At 41.5% G+C, this 18,193-nt stretch overlaps 1 long non-coding RNA gene across 1 annotated transcript; it reads left to right on the top strand.

The window, feature by feature from the left end:
* The first annotated feature begins 17,309 nt into the window (after positions 1 to 17,309).
* Positions 17,310 to 17,910, top strand: LOC139193910 (uncharacterized). The gene is made up of 3 exons (XR_011578450.1): positions 17,310 to 17,491; positions 17,576 to 17,673; positions 17,867 to 17,910. It is a non-coding gene; the product is annotated as an uncharacterized lncRNA (long non-coding RNA).
* Positions 17,911 to 18,193: the final 283 nt, after the last annotated feature.

The raw sequence follows: 18,193 nt of genomic DNA, 5'->3' as shown, positions 1-18,193 counted from the left end.
TGCAGATCTTGGGTCTGAGCCTGGATTGCAGAGAGAGATCTAAGCAGCTGGGACGACGCAGCCTCGGCTGCCTTTCCGATGACGGAGCCACGACGACTGTTTCGATAATATCGAATATATCGCGATATTATCGATATTATCGCGATATTTTGACGATAATTAGGGGGATACGTGGGAAAATATCGGTCTTTCTGAAAAACAATAATATCGGCAACATTTTGCCGATATTATCGATATTTTAGTCATTGTGTATAACTGATGCATGGTGTAGTCACATCATCACACATCAAATCAACATGAATTATATGGTTAGCATACCCACAATCGATTCTACAACACAAATGAAAATCAAATCAACATGATCTGGATATGGATACAATCAAATCCTTTAAGTCTTGAAATTCCTACAATCTAAGAATTGGCATGCACCACAAGTAAGCACAACTTTTAAAAGGGTTCAATATCTACTTCTAGATATCCTCTAGGATTCTTCCAAACTAAAACGAGGATTTTATCCTAAGAAGATTAAACCTTTGAAGACACAAGAAATCAGGACTAGCCGGACTTGGTCAGCTCTAAATCACGCAAGTAGTTCAAAGGCCATTCCAAAGAAGTTATTTTGAGATAATCCACTCATGGTCCGTTGGTAACTATCCATCTTTGAAGCAAAGCGCACTCTCAGAAGCATAGTTATGGGCAATTGTGGGACCATGATTTTCTAGACCCAAGACATGTGGTATGTTAAGTGGCAAGAAAGATCAGAATGCCTATAGCACATGATATTTAGGTGAATAAGCTGAGAGGCCTGATATGGAATGGATTAGGTTACTTTTATAGTAAAAGAGGACTAGCCTTAGTCTGATCAAAGTAACCTTAGTTTGATCAGAGTAGCCTTAGTCAGATCGGGGTAACCCTAGTCAAATTAAGACCAGCCTTAGTCAAACTCGGACCAGCCATAGTCAAATGAAGTTAGAATATCAAGTGAAGTCAGACAGACTAGAGGCTCATTGAAGATATTACTTGTCTCCCAAGTAAGGAAGCCCTAATTAAAGTCAAATTATGATATCTTAGGGATTTGGCAATATAATTAAGATTCTAGAAAGATTGAGTATCTTATCCTAGATTTCTTCCTAGATAGTCTCCCGATTTGATGAAGATTATTTTTCCTACAATGACTCTCAAGATCCCTATAAATACAATAGTCTGGGTATTTATCGGGGGGCAATCACTTATACTTTACAAGGCTACCATAAACATCTATCCCGTTCTAGCAATATCATCAATCATACAACTACATCTCTCCATCCATCTATCTCTCTTATAGCCTTGTAGGATCACCCAATTACTGTCTCACATAGACTTCTTCATACTTATTCTCTCTATGCCTAACATAGGGCCTTACACTGTCGTCTACGTGTAGACACGTCTATGGAGAACTCATAGCCCAACGCCCCGCCATAGGCTATTCGTTAAGGATGGTTTACTCCATTCTTTCATAGAACTACACCCGTAGTTTGATTCTCTTTCATAGAGATATGTAGGCAGTTCTTTCCGAATTCAACCACACCCCACAATCAACCCCATTCTCCCCTCATCGGTGATTAGGGGTAATTCTGACTTGGTTCTCGCCTCCGTCTGCAAATGTTCGCGAATTTGGTTCCAACAGAATAGTCTATTTGACAAAAAAAATCCTGACAAATACACTATGACTGCCATTGATGCTTAGACATCATAGTGAATTTTTTTTTTTTTTTTTTTTTGCAGAAATTGCAATTTAAAAAAAAAACATAGAACTAGATGACACTCTTCACGATGTGTATGTAATCTAGAAGAGATCCAAAGAACTATGGCTGTCATTGGAGAAGAAATACAAAACGGAGGATGCAAGCTCCAAAAAGTCCGTTCTCGAAAAATTTCTAGATTTCTTCAAGATGACGGTTTCCAGACATGTGGTCAAACAGTTGAGGACCTTCGGATCATAATTCCTGAAAAGATATGTTAAGAGAGAGAGAGTGACACTTCTCTTTTTTCCAAATATAATAAATAAATGAAAAAAGACAGAGAGGCACAAAAAGAGAATGAGGGGAAATTGAAAATTATTTAAACCTCCTCCCGAACCTGAGCCACAGCCATTCTACAAAGAGGACTGGGGCCAAGCCTCTTCCTCCTCATCACACTTCTCCTCCTTATGACTTCCATTTGAGTTCTCCTTCTAACTTGCATCATTGCCTCCTCTTCTACAACAAACCTTCTCATCAAGACGTCGTCGGTCAATGACTTTCCCCGAAACACTCTTCTGATTCCTTGATCGGTACTAAGTTGTCTTGCGCTCATTGCTTGTTGTGGTGCTTGTGCAGTAGTACTGCTACTAGCTGTGCCTAGTGGCTTGGAATACGGTCGCGTCCTTGGGTAACTATTGCTTCTTCTTGGGGGAAGCTCGGCTCTCATTGTAGGAAGATGTTGGTGCACAAGGGCACACCCTTGTAAATGAAGTGGCAACCTTTAGAGAGGTACATTTTCGCAGTTTCTTGGCATGTCTAATATTATTACTGGAACTCGAACTGGCTGTAGTTGCAGGAAAGTGTGATTGCTTGTTCCACAGTACCACTTTTGACATTAACAATGGTTTTCAATAGCGTGGATGAAGTTGCCGCTGGAACTTGTGTGGACTTGGAATTATTGCTAATGCTTCTCCATAACTCCCCATCTCAATTGCTCTTTGATACCAAGGTTTATTCCTATATATACAAAACAAGTGCACATATATTAACCGTAATATCCAGACAATAATTCGGAAAAAATTACATAAGAATATTACGAGGCCACGAGACCCTAACTATATCTGTAACTAGTAACTGATGACAAAACAAATTCGCTAACATTAAATACCACATGATTAAGTTTACTAAAAATAAGTTTCACATTCTTAGTTTCACCAATCTAATCTAGAGGTTCACTAATTATAGGAATCTACAACATAGGTTCATTAGCAACAAGCATGTAAGACTACTTAAGGGCGCCATGAATTTTATCAAATACAAAAACTAATCAAGGAAGTAAAATGTTAGAGAGATCAAATTTTTGTACCACATTGATGTACTATCTGATGTAGCAAGTAATGTGTACAAGTCATGTCAATTATCTGATTGAATGTTCATACCCTTTTATGAATCGCTTGCCATATCAAATGGTTCAACAATGTGGTCTCGCTAGCATTACTTAACGAAATGGACCGAAAACCATATATGATTCTAGTACCTTGTCGATAGGAAAGACATGAATTAGCATACCAAAATTCTATTCTCTTTCTCGATTTAGTAGACTAGCACAAAACTCCCAAGTCTCCAACCTCTTGGATATAGTAAACATTCAAAAGAAACCCACATTACCTATACATCCCATATCAAACTCCAAAACAAAAGTTCAACCTCCCCAACAGTTAAACAAACTAAAACAATTAACCTACAAAATGCCAAATTTTCTTAAACTTGATACATATAAATTATTTATAAAGCAGCAATTACTTAATCAACATTGAAGAAGCATGCCACGCAGGACTCAAATTAATTGTGCCATAACATTCATGTTCACATGATAATGTACCTACAAGCTTACAATGTGCACAGGATGTGTAATTATAATGTTAATTAATTAGAACTTTCTCTTTTTCTATCAGAGCTTGTGTATGTGTGTGTGTTGAGAGAGAGAGAGGAGAGGTGGGCAATCGGCATACCTTGATTGTGAGTTATTTGGATCTTGCATGAACAAATAATCCAGGTCCAGGTGAAGAATAATGAGATGCGAGGAGAGGAAGAAAGAGGAGGAAGAAGAAGTTTCATTTGGGTTGATGAGAATAATGGGGAGGAGCCTGCCGCTGCTTTTGCTCCAATTTCTGATTCAAACAAGGAGATGGAGATGGCAATGTGCTTCTTTTCCTTTACTCCATTTCTTTATTACCTCTTTTTCTTTGCAACTTGGCAGCCGTGATTCCTCCAGAAAGAGAGAGAGAGGGACAGAGAGAGGGACAGTTTCAAAATTCAAAATCCTTATGATGTAACTACTAAAGCATCCTTCATAACTTTTAAAGGAAATCAATTTAGCTGGCCTTCCAACTACAGAAACCACATGAGAATCACTGGACAGATACAATTAGGATTGGATTTGGTACAATTACCGTCCTAAAATTCTCATATCAATTACCATATTAAATTTTGAGTATCTCAAAATACATTAACAATGCCGTGCTAAATTTTTGTTAATACCAAATTTTGATATAATAAATAATTCGGTTGGTATAGTATAATAATGGCAACATACCACTTTGATTCTGTTATTATAATATGGTAATTCATATCATATAAACAATAGTGTACAGAAAGGAAAAAAGTGCACATAAATCTTTTATCATATATATATATATATAAAGCTAGCAAGTTACCCAAATGATTGTAATCATGGTTACCTCCCTCATCGAGGAAAGCTAGAGCATCAATGTGTTTAGACCTGTCTTGCCTGGCCCGGCCTTTTCACACTAGAATCATATCATTATCATACGCAGATCAACCTGTAATTTTTTTTTTTTCCCGAAAGATAGAGATTCATTAAATACGAATAGAAATCTTTACATCCTTAGCAAGAGTATTAAACAAAAAATCCGGGCCGATACAATCCCAGATAAACTCTTTACCTTGCTTGAAAACATACTTGGCCACTGAGTGAGCCGCAGAATTACTCTCCCTAGACACAAGGGCAAACGCCACTGACGTCAACCTGCGTGCTAGAACCTCAATATCACCAAGAATGCAATCCAGACTAAAGTCAAATGGCATTTCCTTCCTGATCATCTTTATGATCACCATTGCGTCAAATTCAATGATGATCTTTTTAAAGCCGAGCGATGTGCAAGCCAGGATTGCCTCGCGATCAACCTGTAATTCTAACAATGTATTTTTATCACCTGAATCGTCTAGTTTTAAGCTCTTTCCTTAAATATTATTTTTACAAAAAATCACTCAAATTTGAAATTAGATATTTTTGTGGTTTCGAATTTGTCAAATTTTGTGTAAAGAAGATTCAAACCATTAAGTGGGGTCTTTTGGTATGGGTTCAAAGTAACTAAAAATTGGACATATTTCAAAAGTCAAAAGTCACTAAAAATATGACCTATTTCAAAAGTAGGCCTATAAAATTGGACTTATTTCAAATTTTCCCTAAGTTTGTAGATACTTATTCAAATATCACCCTTACAAATAATTAGCCGAGTCAGACAACAAAACTTCCCTTCATCTTTGCTGCTACAATGGAACCCTTAAAATCAGAAGAAACTTCCTCTTTGGGTCATCTAACTAGGAATTGGATCCTCTCCGAGGCAAACCCTTGGGATCCTCGGGATCCTCTAACATGAACCGTTGGATTTCGATCCAATGGCTACAATTATTATAATTTTTAGAGGAGCCTCCTGTTTGTAGCCGTTGGATCGAAATCCAACGGCCCGTGTTAGTGGATCCCGAGGGTTTGCCTCGAAGATGATCCGGTTCCATCTAACTATAACAAAACAAGACAAATACACAATACTTGGGAAATGGATGAGATGATGTTGTGGAATGAGCTAAACAAATATTTAACATCGTATTAACTTATTAACCAATAAGCGCTTGAGTGCTTCTGAATTTACAGATGTCATGTGTAGAAAGAGGGAGAGGATTTCAATCTGACATGCAATTTTTTTTTACGTAACCCCAATATGTTGATTATAAATAATGACGCCAACAGATGGTATCATGATTCATTCGTAGAGATGTTATTTTAAGAATTTTAGCCAAAAAGGTCCTTGAAATTTGCATAACACATCACTGTGGGCCCTAATATTTGAAATCAATAAAAGTGGTCATTGAGATTGTCCACCATCAATCATTTTAGTCATTCCATGCAAAATTATGTTAAATAAGGATCAAAATAACAAAGATACCCTCAATTTAATAAACAACAACAACAACAACAACAAAGCCTTTTCCCACTAAGTGGGGTAATATATGAATCCTAGAACGCCATTGCGCTCGGTTTTGTGTCATGTCCTCTGTTAGATCCAAGTACTCTAAGTCTTTTCTTAGAGTCTCTTCCAAAGTTGTCCTAGGTCTTCCTCTACCCCTTCGGCCCTGAACCTCTGTCCCGTAGTCACATCTTCGAACCGGAGCGTCAGTCGGCCTTCTTTGCACATGTTCAAAATCACCGGAGCCGATTTTCTCTCATCTTTCCTACAATTTCGGCTACTCCTACTTTACCTCGGATATCCTCATTCCCAATCTTATCCTTTCTCGTGTGCCCACACATCCCACGAAGCATCCTCATCTCCGCTACACCCATTTTTTGTACGTGTTGATGCTTCACCACCCAACATTCTGTGCCATACAACATCGCTAGCCTTATTGTCGTCCTATAAAATTTTCCCTTGAGCTTCAGTGGCCTACGACGGTCACACAACACGCCGGATGCACTCTTTCCATCCAGCTCGTATTCTATGGTTGAGATCTCCATCTAATTTTCCGTTCTCTTGCAAGATAGATCCTAGGTAGCGAAAACGATCGCTTTTTGTGATCTTCGCTAGATTGCTCCGGTCATTAGTGTGGATAAGTATATAAATGGATAGAGATAGGAAAGCAAACACAAGATGTACGTGGTTCACCCAGATTGGCTACGTCCACGGAATAGAAGAGTTCTCATTAATTGTGAAGGGTTTACACAAGTACATAAGTTCAAGCTCTCATTTAGTGAGTACAAGTGAATGATTTAGTACAAATGACATTAGGAAATATTGTGGGAGAATGATCTCGTAATCACGAAACTTCTAAGTATCGGAGTGTGGTGTCGTCTTGACTTGCCTTATCTGTCTCATAGGTAGATGTGGCATCTTCTCTGGAAGTACTCTTCCTCCATCCAGGGGTGGTATCTTTAACTGGTGGAGATGCACAAGGTAATGTATCAATTTCACTTGAAGCTTACTTGTAGTTTCAGGCTTGGTCAAGCGCGATACAAACCATGTAGTAGGAGTCCCCCAAGTCGCCGAGCTAGGGGGTCTGCTGAAAGAGGTGACAGACAAGGTAAGCAATCAGAGCTCCGACTGATTGTTCACCTTCTCCCCATCTTGCAGCAGCATGAAGGATAAAAAGAAGAAAAATGAGAAGAGATGATATGAGATACTTTTGCTTTTGAAGAAGTAACTTTCCACAGGCTTATTCTTGAACTGAGCTGGAGGGTTTTCTGGTTTTCTCCAGAGTATAAAGCCGACTGAAGAATTTGAGGGTCAAAACAAGTCCATCAAATCTAGAGTACGTTCCACCCTGCTGATATGGGATACTTTTGCTTTTGACAGAGTAATGAATGTATCGGCACGTGTGCTGTTACGCTTGTCTCCATATGCTTCCTTGTATCCTTCGCACTTGCCCTATCTGTTCCTCAAGCAGATGCGGAATCTTCCCTGGAAACATAAGATGTTGAAGATGAGTACTCGAGAGCAATGCCAGGTAAGTAATCAGGTAAGGGGTTCCAGGCAGTCAGTTCCTGGCTGGAAGCTTGATTCCAAGTGCTGACTGATTGCTCTCTTTCTCCTTGTCTTGCAGGTAAAAACAAGGCCAAAAGAAAAGACAGGGAAAAAGCATGATATGGGATACTCTTGCTTTTAACCCTGATGATATGAGATATTCTTGCTCTAGTATAGCTTGTTTGCAGAGGTATTATCGGGGGGAAAGAAAGCTGAATATTTTGAAAGGCTTCGTTGGGAGTGCCCTTTCAGATATGATGAAGGGTTGAGCATTTTTGCAGGTCTGCCTGTCCGTTGGGGATGGAGGTCGACATATATAGGAGTCTCCCTAACAACAAGTAGTAATGCTATTCCTTTACCCTGCTTGGTCATAGCACGGTAGTGGGAGCTGCCAGTTTCACATGTTTTAACTCTGTCAGAGCACTTTGAAAAAGTGGTCTGTGGTATCTGGCTCTCGAGATTCGGAGAACGATGCCTCTTCGATTTTTGAGAAAGCAATCATGCTGGGGGTATGACTCTCGAGATTCGGAGAGCAGTGTCTCTTCGATTTTTGAGGAAGTAATCATGTTGGGAGTCTGGCTCTCGAGATTCGGAGGGCGGTGCCTCTTCGATTTTGGAGCAAGCAATCTTGTTGGGAGTGTTGTCTCGAATGTGAGTAAAGGTTGGGCATGTTTGCTAGTCTACCTTGCCACGAAGCACAAAGGTTGACACACAGGGACTTTCCAATTATCCAGCAATGGTACTGTTCCTTTACCCTCTCTTCGATTTTGAGAAAGTAGTCATGTTGGGAGTCTGGCTCTCGAGATTCGGAGGACGGTGCCTCTTCGATTTTGGAGCAAGCAATCTTATTGGGAGTGTTTTCTCGAATGTGAGTAAAGGTTAGGCATGTTTGCTAGTCTACCTTGCCACGAAGCACAGAGGTTGACACACAGGGACTTTCCAATTATCCAGCAGTGGTACTGTTCCTTTACAGTTGTGGGTAATAATATGGTAGCTAGACCTTCAAAATTTATGTGTCTAAACTTTTGTTAGTGCTGTTTCTTTGCTATTCTTTTACCTTTCTTGGTCAGAGCGATGTAGTGGGAGCTGCAAGCTTCACGTGCTCAACTTTGGCAGAGAACTTTGGCAAAGTTATTTGTGGTACCCATGAGCTATTGTTGCGTGTGGGAAGTGGGTGATTGAACAGTAAGATTCATGTGCTTTCTACTTCACCAGAAGTCTTCGACAGAATGCCCATAATTTCTACAAAGCTGAGTGTGCGTGTGACAGGTGCTGACAAGGCTAGAAAAGTAGGTGCCTCTTCGATTTCTGAGATCGGCCCTCGTGGTCTCTGAGCAGCCCAGCTTTTGAGAAATTCTTGCTCTAGTATAGCTTGTTTGCAGAGGTATTATCGGGGGGAAAGAAAGCTGAATATTTTGAAAGGCTTCGTTGGGAGTGCCCTTTCAGATATGATGAAGGGTTGAGCATTTTTGCAGGTCTGCCTGTCCGTTGGGGATGGAGGTCGACATATATAGGAGTCTCCCTAACAACAAGTAGTAATGCTATTCCTTTACCCTGCTTGGTCATAGCACGGTAGTGGGAGCTGCCAGTTTCACATGTTTTAACTCTGTCAGAGCACTTTGAAAAAGTGGTCTGTGGTATCTGGCTCTCGAGATTCGGAGAACGATGCCTCTTCGATTTTTGAAAAAGCAATCATGCTGGGGGTCTGGCTCTGGAGATTCGGGGAGCAGTGTCTCTTCGATTTTTGAGAAAGTAATCATGTTGGGAGTCTGGCTCTCGAGATTCGAAGGGCGGTGCCTCTTCGATTTTGGAGCAAGCAATCTTGTTGGGAGTGTTTTCTCGAATGTGAGTAAAGGTTGGGCATGTTTGCTAGTCTACCTTGCTACGAAGCACAGAGGTTGACACACAGGGACTTTCCAATTATCCAGCAATGGTACTGTTCCTTTACCCTCTCTTCGATTTTTAAGAAAGTAGTCATGTTGGGAGTCTGGCTCTCGAGATTCGGAGGACGGTGCCTCTTCGATTTTGGAGCAAGCAATCTTATTGGGAGTGTTTTCTCGAATGTGAGTAAAGGTTGGGCATGTTTGCTAGTCTACCTTGCCACGAAGCACAGAGGTTGACACACAGGGACTTTCCAATTATCCAGCAGTGGTACTGTTCCTTTACCCTTGTGGGTAATAATATGGTAGCTAGACCTTCAAAATTTATGGGTCTAAACTTTGTTAGTGCTGTTTCTTTGCTATTCTTTTACCCTTCTTGGTCAGAGCGATGTAGTGGGAGCTGCAAGCTTCACGTGCTCAACTTTGGCAGAGAACTTTGGCAAAGTTATCTGTGGTACCCATGAGCTATTGTTGCGTGTGGGAAGTGGGTGATTGAACAGTAAGATTCATGTGTTTTCTACTTCCCCAGAAGTCTTTGACAGAATGCCCATAATTTCCGCAAAACTGAGTGTGCGTGTGACAGGTGCTGACAAGGCTGGAAAAGGCTGGAAAAGTAGGTGCCTCTTCGATTTCTGATATCGGCCCTCGTGGTCTCTGGGGAGCCCAGCTTTTGAGAAAGCGAGCGCCTCTTCGATTTTTGAGATCGGCCTTCGTGGTCTTTGAGCAGCCCAACTTTTGAGAAAGCAAACGCCTCTTCGATTTCTGAGATCAACCCTCGTGATCTCTAAGCAGCCCAGCTTTTGAGAAAGCAAACGCCTCTTCGATTTCTGAGCAGGCGCCTCTTCGATTTCTGAAGCTTCGTCGAGTGCAGATTTTTATAGGGGCTGGCATTAAGTTCCAAAGCACACTTGAATCTCCACCAGTAAAAGCTTCATTCTTGCACTTCTAAGATCTTGATTTGTCCGACCTCTTCTCTCTTCAACACCTTTGAAAATGTCTGGCCCCTCCGACCGTCGTTTTGACTTGAACCTTGTTGAAGAGGCAGCCCCGCCTTCTCCAGACAACATATGGCGCCCATCCTTCGTCTCCCCTACTGGTCCTCTTACCGTTGGGGATTCCATGATGAAGAATGATATGACCGCTGCGGTGGTGGCCAGGAACCTTCTCACTCCCAAAGATAACAGACTACTTTCCAAACGGTCTGATGAGTTAGCTGTTAAGGATTCGCTGGCTCTCAGTGTTCAGTGTGCAGGTTCTGTGTCTAATATGGCCCAACGCCTATTTGCTCGAACCCGCCAAGTTGAATCATTGGCGGCTGAAGTGATGAGTCTCAAACAGGAGATTAGAGGGCTCAAGCATGAGAATAAACAATTGCACCGGCTCGCACATGACTATGCTACAAACATGAAGAGGAAGCTTGACCAGATGAAGGAAACTGATGGTCAGGTTTTACTTGATCATCAGAGATTTGTGGGTTTGTTCCAAAGGCATTTATTGCCTTCGTCTTCTGGGGCTGTACCGCGTAATGAAGCTCCAAATGATCAACCTCTGATGCCTCCTCCTTCTAGGGTTCTGTCTAGTACTGAGGCTCCAAATGATCCCCCTCCGGTGCCTTCTCTTTCTGGGGCTCTACCGACTGTTGAGACTTCTCCTAAGCAACCTTTGTGAAGGCTCCCTCTTGTGTGCTTATTTTGACTCATGTATATGTACATATTTGTAGCTTATCGGGGATATCAATAAATAAGCTTTCCTTCATTTCAACGTATTGTGTTAAATACACCAAATCCTTCTTCGCTAAGTTCTTTGAATTTTCTTTTGTTAAAGCTTGTATGTTGAAGCTTTCTGAGTGGAGCATGTAGGTTGGGGTAGTGTTCCCTTAATTTCCCGAGTGAGGAAAACTTCTCGGTTGGAGACTTGGAAAATCCAAGTCACTGAGTGGGATCGGCTATATGAATCTTAGAACGCCATTGTGCTCGATCCTGTGTCATGTCCTTCGTTAGATCCAAGTACTCTAAGTCTTTTCTTAGAGTCTCTTCCAAAGTTTTCCTAGGTCTTCCTCTACCCCTTCGGCCCTGAACCTCTGTCCCATAGTCGCATCTTCTAATCGGAACGTCAGTAGGCCTTCTTTGCACATGTCCAAACCACCGTAACCGATTTTCTCTCATCTTTCCTTCAATTTCGGCTACTCCTACTTTACCCCGGATATCCTCATTCCTAATCTTATCCTTTCTCGTGTGCCCACACATCCAACGAAGCATCCTCATCTCCGCTACACCCATTTTGTGTACGTGTTGATGTTTCACCGCCCAACATTCTGTGCCATACAGCATCGCCGGCCTTATTGCCGTCCTATAAAATTTTCCCTTGAGCTTCAGTGGCATAATAAACAATGGGCGAAAATGATTTGACAAAAATTGAGGGTATTATGGTCATTTTATTCTTATTTAATGGAGATTTTTCATGGAATGACCAAAATGATTGATGGTGGACAAACTCATGAACCAATTCTATTGATTTCAAATCTTAGGGACCAAAGTGTGGAGTTATGCAAATATCAAAGATCATTTTGGCTAAAAAGCCTTTTAAGAACCCAAAAGCTGCTGCATAGAAAAAAGGCATGATTATGGGAGAGATTTTTTTCATTTGTCCCCTCCACTTGTATTATGACATGTGTGACAACCCGTCCCTACTTTTACGATTTTATTAATTTTAAGTGAGTGAATTGACAAAAATGCCCTAGAGACGATATTGTTGACTTTCATTGACCGTCATTTCATGACGTGTACGAGTTACTATTTTATCGTAGTCTCAAAGTACTCGACGGTGCGAATGCGTAGGCGCAAACAGAATCGAAATCGTAGTTACGATGAAGATTTTACGGAATTATGAATTCAAAAATACTTTTGTAAAAATTACTATTTTAGATTTTATATATTTATTTCAAAATTTTATATTCTTATCTCTTTATTTTAATATTTTTTAAAATAATATTTTAATATTTTACTAATTTATTTTGGGGCCCGTGGGCCCACACTCACCTCTCAATCTCTCCCGCGTGTCCTTTTCCCCAGTCTCGGGCACTTTCTTTCTTTCCTTCTCTTTTCTCTCTCACTCAGACTCTCACGCTCTCTCTCTTCTCCCTCACTCTTCCCTCACCTCTCCCGAGTCTCTCATCTGCCATAACATTGATGGCAACACGACCACCGCACACCATCTTTGCCGGTGTACACCTCTTTCACGAACTCTCCACCGATGAACGATGACGGAGTCATGCACCCATCCACTCTCTCTCCCTTTTTCCTCTCTACACAATGGCACCGCCACTGTTCAAGAATCTCTCTGGTGATTTCTCGCCATTTTCGGTGAGGGGTTATAACATTTTTAAAAGGTTTTTATTAAAACTTTATTTTCATGCCCACTCATCCTTGTTTTTCGCCCCTCTAGGTTTTAGTAGATGAGTTTTCGTATCGACGAGGATTCTTGGCAAATCTTGGTATTGGAGATTACCTTCGATGGTATAATTCTCATCCTACCCTACTGTACTTTGCTTATGCTCTGACATCACGTGTGAAATGGGTTCATACCCGTTCACAGCGCACTCTTATATTTAGGCACTTTTAGGTTTAAATTTACACATATCTTCCACATCACTACACTTTATGGCTTCGTCACCTTCCAGGTGTTGGCCAGCACAGCTCGATTCAGAGTCCTGGTGGACATTCCAGGTTGGGGTGTGTTAGTTTGGTATTAAAGCATAAATTTGGGCAGTATTGCGCTCATCACACGCGTGAAGTAAGCATTCTTGGTTCTCGAACCTAAGTGTTGAATCTTGCCACCTCGTCGACTACGAAAAATGTGTTAACTTTTTCTAAGTTTTGAGTGACTTAGTTGATGTTGATGCACAAAATCAGCGAAGACTTTGGTACAACAGAAAGTGTCAGGTTTTGTGACCTTCGCTTGGTTGCTTCGATCACTAGTGAGGATAAGTACGTAAATGAATAGAGACAGAGAAGCAAACACAGGATGTACGTGGTCCACCCAGATTGGCTACGTCCACGGAGTAGAGGAGTTCTCATTAATTGTGAAGGGTTTACACAAATACATAGGTTCAAGCTCTGGTTTAGTGAGTTCTAGTGAATAGTTTAGTACAAAATGACATTAGAGATTGTTGTGGGAGAATGATCCCTATTTATAGAAGAGAGTTTCTAGTTTTGTTCTAATATTGACACATGTCGTGTTGTGATTGGCTTCTGATGTTGACACGTGTCGTGCTGTGATTGGCTTCTGATGTCGACACGTGTCGCATTGTGATTGGCCTTCTGGTTGAAGGGAAACTCTTCTGGGTCCTTGACGGTATAATGTTGACCGGTGCTCGGTAGTTTCGGGATTAGTCAAGTATGGTACAAACAGTGCTCCCCTAAGTTCCCGAGTGAGGGAAGCTCCTCGGTTGGGGACTTGCAAGATCCAAGCCGCTGAGTAATCACGAAACTTCTTAGTACCGAGGTGTGGTATCGTCTTCACTTGCCTTATCTTTCTCATAGGTAGATGTGGCATCTTCTCTGGAAGTACGCTTCCTCCATCCAGGGGTGGTATCTTTAACCGATGAAGATGCACAAGGTAATGTTTCAATTTCACTTGAAGCTTACTTGTAGTTTCGGGCTTGGTCAAGTGCGATACAAACCCTATAGTAGGAGTCCCCCAAGTCGCCGAGCTAGGAGATCTGCCGAAAGAGGTGACAGACAAGGTAAGCAGTCAAACTTCCAAGTAAGCAACCCAGGATCAGAGGTTTGACTTCGGCTTCCGGTTGATTGTTCTCCTTCTCCTTGTCTCTCATTCAACTGCCAGGATAAGGAGAAGCAAATGGATAAGAGATGATATGAGATACTTTTGCTTTTGAAGAAGTAACTTTCCACAGGCTTATTCTTGAACTGTGCTGGAGGGTTTTCTGGTGCCCTTCAGAGTATAAGGCCTACTCAAAAATTTGAGGGTCAAAACAAGTCCATCAAATCTAGAGTATGTTCGACCTTGATGATATGGGATACTTTTGCTGTTGACGGAATAATGAATGTGGTATGGAAAGGTGTTGTGCTGTAGTGATCTGTTTCAGCTCACCGTTGAACCTTCTGCTTCAATCTTTTGCATGGCAGAAGTGGTGTGCAACCTTTGCATTTAAATAGTCATTCAGAACATTCCTTCATAGTGACTCATCCACGCTTGGCAGCTTCAGTGTAAAGAGCCAATATCTGATCAACTGTCATGAGGTATTTGCCGGTGGAATTCGTGACCTTGACAGCAGTTGAGGATGAGTACTCGAGAGCAATGCTAAGTAAGCAACCAGGCAAAGGCTCCAGGCAGTCAGTTCCAAATTGGAGGTTTGATTTCAGGTTCCGACTGACTGCTCTCTTTCTCCTTATCCTGCAGGTGTGGACAAGGACAAAGACAAAGACAGGGAGAAAGCATGATATGGGATACTCTTGCTTTCGACCCTGATGATATGAGATACTCTTGTTCTTGGTGTGGCTTATTTGCTGAGGTATTATCGGGGGGGGGGGAAATAAAGCTGAGTATTTCGAGAGGTTATGTTGAGGGTGCCTTTTCGAATGCGAGAAAGGGTTGAGCATTTTTTCAGGTTTGCCTGTCCGTTGAGGAGGGAGGTCAATGTATATAGGGATTTCCCAATAACAAGTAGTAATGCTATTCCTTTACCCTTCTTGGTCACAGCAATGTAGTGGGAGCTGCCAGCTTCACGTGTTTTAATTTTGTCAGAGCACTTTGAAAAAGTGGTATATGGTATCTGGAAAGCTGATGTTACGTGTGAAGATTACAGACAAGCTTTATCTAAGGAAATCTGGCTCTCGAAGTTCTGAGAGTTGTGCCTCTTCGGTTTTCGAACAAGCAATCCCGTCGAGGATCTGACTCTCGAGATTCGGAAAGCGGTGCTACTCCGGTTTTTGAGAAAGTAATTATGTTGGGAGTCTTTTCTCGAATGTGAGTAAAGGTTGGACGTTCTTGCCAACCTGTCTTGCCGCAAAACACGGAGGTCGACACACATAGGGACTTTCCAGTTGTCAAGCAGTGGTGCTGTTCCTTTACCCTTATGGGTAATAGTAGGGTAGCTGGAACTTCGAAATTCTCGTGCCTAAACTTTGTCAGAGATCTTTGACAAAGTTAAATGTGGTACCCGAGGAGTTGATGGTGCATATGGAGAGCGGTGATTGAACAGTGAGATTCACGTGCTTTCTACTTCACCAGAAATCTTCGACAGATTGCCCGTAATTTTCGCAAAGCTGAGTGTGCATGTGACAGGTGCTGACGAGGCTGAAAAAGCAGGTGCTTCTTCGATTTCTGAGATCGGCCCTCGTGGTCTCTGAGCAGCCCAGCTTTTGAGAAAGCAAACGCCTCTTCGATTTCTGAAGCTCCGTCGAGTGCAGATTTTTATAGAGGCTGGCATTAAGTTCCACAGCACACTTGAATCTCTACCAGTAGAAGCTCATTTCTTGCACTTCTAAGATCTTGATTTGTCTGACCTCTTCCCTCTTCAACACATTTGAAAATGTCTGGACCCTCCGACCGTCGTTTTGACTTGAACCTTGGAGAAGAGACAGCCACGCCTTCTCCAGACAACTTATGGCGCCCATCCTTCATATCCCCTACTGGTCCTCTTACCGTTGGAGATTCTGTGATGAAGAATGATATGACCGCTGCAGTGGTGGCCAGGAACCTTCTCACTCCCAAAGATAACAGACTACTTTCCAAACGGTCTGATGAGTTGGCTGTTAAGGACTCTCTGGCTCTTAGTGTTCAGTGTGCAGGTTCTGTGTCTAATATGGCCCAACGCCTATTTGCTAGAACCCGCCAAGTTGAATCATTGGCTGCTGAAGTGATGAGTCTCAAACAGGAGATTAGAGGGCTCAAGCATGAGAATAAGCAGTTGCACCGGCTCGCCCATGACTATGCTACAAACATGAAGAGGAAGCTTGACCAGATGAAGGAATCTGATGGTAAGGTTTTACTTGATCATCAGCGGTTTGTGGGTTTGTTCCAAAGGCATTTATTGCCTTCGTCCTCTGGGGCTGTACCTGGTAATGAAGCTTCAAATGATGAACCTCCAATGCCTCCTCCTTCTGGGGTTTTGTCAAGTACTGAGGCTCCGGATAACCACCCTCCGGTGCTTTCTCTTTCTGGGGCTCTACCGACTGCTGAGACTTCCCCTAAGCAACCTTTGTGAAGGCTCCATTTTGTTTGTTTATTTTGACTCATGTATATGTACATATTTGTGGCTTATCGAAAATATTAATAAATAAGCTTTGCTTCATTTCAACATATTGTGTTAAATACACCAAAGCCTTCTTCATAAAGTTCTTTGAATTTTTGCTTTTGTTGAAACCTGTATTGTTGAAGCTTTGTGAGTGAAGCATGTAGTTTGAGGTAGTGTTCCCTTAATTTCCCGAGTAAGGAAAACTTCTCGATTGGGGACTTGAAAAATCCAAGTCGATGAATAGTCGCGAAACTCTTGATTACCGAGACTTAGTAGCATATGGCGGGAGTCCCCCAAGTCTCCAGTCGAGGGAGTTGACGAATGAGGTGTCTAGCTAGTAGTCAATGTCATGAGTAGGAAAACTTCACTTGTTTCTTTTCGAAGTGGTAACCCAGGGCTCTTTCTTCATATATTGTTTTTTGTTATGAAGATGTGTTAGGCCCAAAGAAGTGGAGGCCTAGGCCCTTTTTTTTTTTTTTTTTTTTTTACTCCCTCCCTTTTTCTTTGGAATGTTTGTACAGATATCTATAATGTGGCCTTTGTCATGATTTTGGAGGATGGGTGTATTCGAATCCAATGAGGGGTAGGGTATGACTCATTATCATGTGCCATGATTTTGTCTTCCTTTAGCTTTTCTTTTGCTTTGCTTTACCATTTTTGCTTTCCTTTAGTCTTCCTTTAGCTTTTCTTCAATATAACACCATTTTCTGTGGCTCAGATCGCAAAACCATCTTCATGAAAGTTGTTCCTTAGCTCGTGAACTACAACATATCCGAATTGGAGATCCATCGGAGCAGTACAACTCCAGAAATTCAGGTATGATGAGTGATTGTTCGTCATTTGTATATCAACGCGTCAGACTTGTTGTGAGCTTCAAAAACTCCATTTTCTCTTGCTCAGATCAACATACTTTCTTCATCGAAGTTGTTCCTTAACTTGTGAACTACAACATATCCAAAATTGAGATCCCCCGGAGCTGTATAACTCAAGAAATTCAGGTATGATGAATGACTGGTTATTATTTTTCTGTCAACCCGTCAGATTTGTTGTGAGCTTCGAAACTCCATTTTCTATTGTTCAGATCAGCATGCTTTCTTCATTGAAGTTGTTCCTCATCGTCTCTTTCATAACATATAAAAAATTCAGAATGAACTAATGGTTAAATATTTCCATATCTTCGAAACATCACAGCAGCTTCGAAATCTGCAAGAATCCGACTGTCATGTTTGGAGCTTCAACACTTTAATTTCCGTCGCTCAAACAGAAATGGTTCCTTCTTGAAAGTTGTTCATATGCTCAAGAACTATAGGTTGTCCAAAATTCAGCTCCATTGGAGAAGAGCAGAGGTTGCAGAAATTTGATAGATGAAAGGAGGCGGAAGAGGGAGAGAGAGAAAAAGTCTCTTGGGTTGGATTTCTATTTTGGGGCAGATTCCAATTTTTGTAGCACCTTCATTATTGATGAATTGCTTGTACTTTTGTCCATTATGAAACTTGGGACTTTGGCTTGTTGTTGGAT

The sequence above is a fragment of the Malus domestica genome, chromosome 17, assembly GCF_042453785.1.
Source record: "Malus domestica chromosome 17, GDT2T_hap1".
Classification (NCBI taxonomy): domain Eukaryota; kingdom Viridiplantae; phylum Streptophyta; class Magnoliopsida; order Rosales; family Rosaceae; genus Malus; species Malus domestica.
The sequence above is the reverse complement of the archived record's forward strand: the minus strand, read 5'-3'. Positions and strand labels throughout refer to the sequence as shown.